A 6,381-nucleotide genomic window follows, 5' to 3' on the forward strand; every position below is an offset into this window, starting at 1 on the left:
GAGGAACCTCCTATCACACCAGGTAGAGGAAGACAGGGTAGAACCGAGTAGGAGGGATGGGGAGGGAGGGAGGGAGGTTGAAGTAGAGGGGGCTAGGAAGAAAATAAGAGATGGGGGGAATTAATGGGAGGGCAGAGGAGCGTGGAACAAGGGAATGAAGAATGAGTGGGAGGGAAAAGGAATACTCCTCATACTCTGTCTTGATCTCCATTTGTAAGAAACAAAACACATATGAATACACAGGCCTTTTGACACAGGGGAAGAGAGAGAGCGGTAAAAACAAAGATCAATACAGACCGACATTGTATTAGCACTAAATTGTGCCAGAGCAGGTTCAAAAGATAGGAATGAAAGAAGTGAGAGTCAACGGTAAATAGCACCTTGCAAAACACATAATCACCAGAGACATTCAACCACTGGTTTCAATCAGCGGAAACTAGCATTAATCCTACAATAATGTGATATACGCTGGAGGTGGAAACAAGGTGGAAAAAGCTGCTGCTACTTTATCATGTGCTGTTTTTCCACAGAAAGCCACAGTGAAATCATTGGATCTTTTCCAGCCCAGCATCCTTTAAGGAATGTAAATGAGACTGAAGGGTTCGCATTGTGACAGAGGATGTGGGGATTTTTATTGTCTTCAGTTAATTATTGATACCGTTTCTGTTAATCAATACCCAACGACATTAACAACCAGATGAAAGAGGTTTAGACCTGGAGCACTAAATGACAAGCAGTACTGTTTTACCACTGAGACATCAACACAGTGATATAATAAAACAATCCAAAAGATGGATGTGCTCTTACTTGTGGTAAACACAGCAGTGATAAGTTATAAACTGAAAAACAGAATATTGACAGACGTAACATTAACAACTATTTTATACTGTTACTTAGTTTATTTTATTGAGGAATACAATTTCAATGTCTTAATTAATGTTATGGTAACAGATAGAAATGGACAATGGAAGGTCTAAATTACTTTAGATTGTTATTGCCATCGCAGTGCAGCTGGTATAGTGGTCAGTCAGTGGTGTCAGGTGGTGTCATAACTCTCAGATTACAGGGGGGTCCGCTCTACACCATGCTCTCTCTCTCATAGAAGGGGAGAGCAGGAAGTCATAAAATACGCTGCCCCTATTCTCTGTTGTGTTTGAGATTAGAATGTAAACTGTGGAACACAGAGACCCTTGGACATCAAACATTTGAATAATTAAACAATGTATCTACTTTTGAGAATGTGGGACTGGTCCGTGGACACTTAATAGACAGTCATGATGAATGTTTCATTTGGTGATCTCATGAAGGACAGGAAAAACACAACTGTATCTCTTAAAGTGTACATTTCCCAACTGTCAGGTTGATGTCTAAATATTGTGAAATGAGTGTGATTAAAGATGTAATGTGATGTTAACCTTCTAAATGAGAGTATGAATTTTCATATAAAGATTACCTAGTCAGTGGCCACACCCCCGTGAGCCCAGACATCACATTAGGCATCATAGAACCGCCCTTTCGTCCACAGAGTATAAAACTCACTTCCTACAAAATATACATTAAGTCAGAGAACGCCGGGACAGAGTCTCCACGTTGGAATGGCTACAATTCTATAGGCCACAGAGACCATACAGCTGTAGTTTTGGCTACACAGCTGGAAATGGTTAAACTCTGAGACTGTCGATCACTACAGAATAAGATAAAATCTGAGACGTATAATTACTAGTCTGCAGCTAGAAATTACGTAAGTCTAGTACTAGAATACCAACAACCGCGGAAACATCTATTCTATGCAACGTCCATCTTCAGGCCTGACGGAGAAAGCTACAACCACAAAGGACATTGTGACTTCTGGGGAAATTAACCAGAGACTCTCTGATGAACTGAATCTCCAGCAGACAGACAGGCGATTCCAACAGAGAAGACAACAACAACATGCGGGCACGTATATATACATTGCAATTATTCTCAAAAGAGCGGCCATTCATGTGCAAAGGATTACGGATGTGCAAAGCATTATACAATTATCAACTGTGTGTAGTGAATCCATTTTGTCTTTCCCACTTTTTCTCAGTCACAGCCGGTGGCAGTGAAGGCAGACGCACAGAACTAAGTAATAGCCGGAGCAGTTTAATTTAAAAACCAACGGCATAAAGAAATAACCTACATGGGTACAAAACCCGACGCGCACCAGTAAACATGTGCACAAGCACTTACAACAAACAATTCCACACAAAGACATGGGGGGAACAGAGGGTTAAAAACACAACACTTAATGAGGGAAATGAGAACCAGGTGTGTAGGAAAACAAGACAAAACAAATGGAAAATGAAAAGTGGATCGACAATGGCTAGAAAATCGGTGACGCCGACCGCCCTGCCCGAACAAGGAGAGGAACTGACTTCAATGGAAGTCGAGACAGTACTCCACCCTTGACGCGTGGCTCCAGCAGTGCGCCGACACCGGCCTCGAGGATGACCCAGAGGGCGAGGTGCAGGGCGATCCGGACGGAGACAGTGGAACTCCCGCAGCATTGAAGGGTCCAACAGGTCCTCCACCGGAACCCTGCAGCTCTCCTCCGGACCGTACCCATCCCAGTCCTCGAGGTACTGAAGGCCCCTTGCTTGACGCCTCAAATTCAGTATGGATCAAAAGGAGTACGCCGGGGCACCCTCAATGTCCAGAGGGGGCGGAGGAACCTCCCGCACCTCAGACTCCTGGAGCGGGCCAGCCACCTCCGGCATGAGGAGAGACACATGGAACGAGGGGATAATACGGTAATTGGGGTAATCTGTAACTCACCTCGTTCAGTCTCCTCAGGACTTTAAAATGGTCCCACAAACTGCGGACCCAGCTTCCGACAGGGCAGGCGGAGGGGCAGGTTTCGGGTCGAGAGCCAGACCCGGCCTCACTGCGGTGACTGTCTGCGCTGGCTTTCTGGCACAGCACGGCGCGCTTAAGGTGAACATGAGCGGCGTCCCATGTGTCCTCCGCAGAAGCCTCGGTCTGACTCTGATGCCAAGGATCCAGAACCGGCTGATACCCCAGTACACACTGGAAGGGGGAGAGGTTAGTGGAGGAGTGGCGGAGCGAGTTCTGGGCCATCTCTACCCAGGGCACAAACGCTGCTCACTCGCCCGGCCGGTCCTGGCAATAAGACCTCAGAAACCTACCCACATCCTGGTTAACTCTCTCCACATGCCGGTTACACTCGGGGTGAAAACCCGAGGTAAGGCTGATTGAGACCACCAGACGTTCCATAAACACCCTCCAGAACCTCGAAGTGAACTGGGGACCCCGATCAAACACGATATCCTCAGGCACCCCGTAGTGCCGGAAGACGTGTGTAAACAAGGCCTCCACAGTCTGTAGGGCCGTAGGAAGACCGGGCAGAGGAAGGGGACGACAGGACTTAGAGAAACGATCCACAACAACCAGGATCATGGTGTTTCCCTGTGATGGGGGATATCGGTCAGGAAATCGATCGACAAGTGCGACTATGGCCGTTGTGGAACAGGTAAGGGGTGTAGCTTACCTCTGGGAAGGTGCCTAGGAGCCTTACACTGAGCGCACACCGAGCAAGAGGAAACATTAACCCTCACGTCCATGGCTAAAGTGGGCCACCAGTAATTCCCACTCAGACATCGCACTGTCCGATCGATGCCTGGATGACCAGAAGAAGGGGACGTGTGGGCCCAATAGATCAGCCGATCACGGACAGCAGACGGAATGTACAGACACACAATGGGACACTGGAGGGGAGCGGGCTCTGCACGTAACGCCTGCTCAATTTCCGCGTCCAGCTCCCACACTCCTGGTGCCACCAGGCAGGAGGCCGGGAGTATGGGGGTGGGATCATGGGACGCTCCTCTGTGTCATACAGCCGGGACAGTGCGTCTGCCTTCATGTTCTGGGAACCTGGTCTGTAAGAAAGTGTGAAAACAAAATGGGTGAAAAACATGGCCCAAATTGCCTGGCGATGGTTCAGTCTCCATGCCGCCCGGATGTACCCCAGATTGCGGTGGTCAGTCCAGATGAGAAAAGGGTGTTTAGCCCTCAAGCCAATGTCTCCACGCCTTCAGAGCCTTGACGACAGGCAACAGCTCCCGGTCCCCCACATCATAGGTTCGCTCCGACGGCTCGAGCTTTCTCGAGAAAAGGCACAGGGGCAGAGCTTCGGTGCCGTACGCGAGCGCTGAGAGAGAACAACTCCTATCCCAGCCTCTGACGTGTCACCTCCATTATGAATGCCAAAGAAGGATCCGGATGGGCCAGCCCGTGAGCCGAGGTAAACAGAGCCCTCAGGTGACCAAAAAGCCCTGTCCGCCTCAGCCGACCACTGCAAATGTCAGCCGCTACTAAATATCTGAGGACAGTGCCCTGCACACAAACACATGAAAAACATTTTTTTACCAGGCCGGTGCGACACAAAAGTCAGAAATAGCGATATAATAAATGCCTTACCTTATGAAGATCTTCTTTTGGCACTCCAAAAGGTCCCAGTTACATCACAAATGGTCCTTGTGTTCGATAAAGTCCTTCTTTATATCCATAAAAACTCAGTTTAACTGGTGCCCTTCATACAGTAATCCACCAGTTTCCCTCCTTCAAAATGCATACAAAATTAATCCCAAACATTACCAATAAACTTCTCCAAACAACGTTTATAATCAAACCTCAGGTACCCTAATACGTCAATAAACTATAACATTTAAGACAGAGAATAGTATGTTCATTACCAGAGATAAATAACAAAGAACAAAGAACTTCTACCAAACACCAGCCTGAAACATATTCTAAAGACTGTTGACATCTAGTGGAAGCCCTAGGAACTGCAATCTGGTAGAACTTCTGTCACGTTCATTGTACGGAGGATACCAAGGCGCAGCGTGATATGAATTAATTTTAATGAAGACGAAGAACACTTAAACTATACAAAAACAACAAACCGAACGTGAAGCTATATAATACTAGTGCAGACACAGGCAACTAGACATCGAAGTAGATAATAACCCATGAAATACCCAAAGATGTCTACCTAAATATGGTTCCCAATCAGAGACAACGATAAACAGCTGCCCCTAATTGAGAACCAATCTAGGCAACCATAGACATACATAAACACCTAGATGGTAAACAACCCCATAAACCTACAAAACCCCTAGATAGTACAAAAACACATACATCACCCATGTCACACCCTGACCTAACCAAAACAATTAAGAAAACAAAGAATACTAAGGTCAGGGCGTGACAACTTCGCCTCATAATAAACATGAAACAGTGGTAGGCTGATTTTTTTTTAAAATGTTGTCCTCTGGGTTTCACCTGCCATATCAGTTCTTTTATACTCACTGACATTATCTTAACAGTTCTAGAAACGGTAGCGTGTTTTCTATCCAACTCTACCAATTATATGCATATCCTAGCTTTTGGGCCTGAGTAACAGGCAGTTTACTCTGGGCACGATTTTCACCCGGACGTGAAAATACCCAAGAGAGGTTAAAATAAAGTGGTGATCCTAACTGACCTAAGACAGGGAATTTTTACTAGGATTAAATGTCAGGAATTGTGAAAAAAATAGTTAAAATTATTTGGCTAAGGTGTACGTAAACTTCCAACTTCAACTGTACATGTCTTAAGCTGAAGTGTACTGTTAGCTAGATAGCTAACGTTAGCTGGCTGGCTCCCTAGCTGGCATTTGCTTTGCTAATTAGAGCCTAATGTTAGCTAGCTAACATTGAACCTGGGTGGTTAGCTCCCAGCACTGTGGCATTGTTGGTAATGTTCATTGTTGTTTAACTAGCTAACGTTAGCTGGCTGGCTTGTTAGCTAGCGTTCCGTGTTTACAGCATCTGTTGAATATGGCCGGTGTCAGTAAACATCTGCAAAAAGCCAGCAGAGCTTGTTAGGCTGTTTTTATGTTTCCAATCATCGGCCAGAGTGTCAAGTGTGCCCCCCGAGAGCAAAACGAGACGGGTGGGGCTAAAGCTAAAGAGGGTGTGAACGATGCTGAATGGAAGTAGACAAAGAGATCTTCACAAGATATCAAAACATTCAAAGGCCATTTTCTCAAAAGTGAGTTTACAACATTAAAAGCAGAATTACTTTCCCATTGTTCCTCAAATGAAATGTATGTAATACCATTTTGTAGCTCTGAGTCTCTACTTTTATCCAATGTAAAGAACATAATTTAAAATGTTGATACACAAGAACGAATCCAGGTGGTGAGTCACAGTGTGCTTTGTGGGCTGTTGAAAAATGAAACTGTATAAACTATTAAATATTAACATTTATACTTATGTAATGATCTATGTATTTAGTTGGGTAATGCTGACCTAATAAATAGTCTTTGCATATAATAAAGTACACATTAAATATTAG

This window comes from Oncorhynchus kisutch, linkage group LG12 (assembly GCF_002021735.2).
Source record: "Oncorhynchus kisutch isolate 150728-3 linkage group LG12, Okis_V2, whole genome shotgun sequence".
In the NCBI taxonomy this organism is placed as follows: domain Eukaryota; kingdom Metazoa; phylum Chordata; class Actinopteri; order Salmoniformes; family Salmonidae; genus Oncorhynchus; species Oncorhynchus kisutch.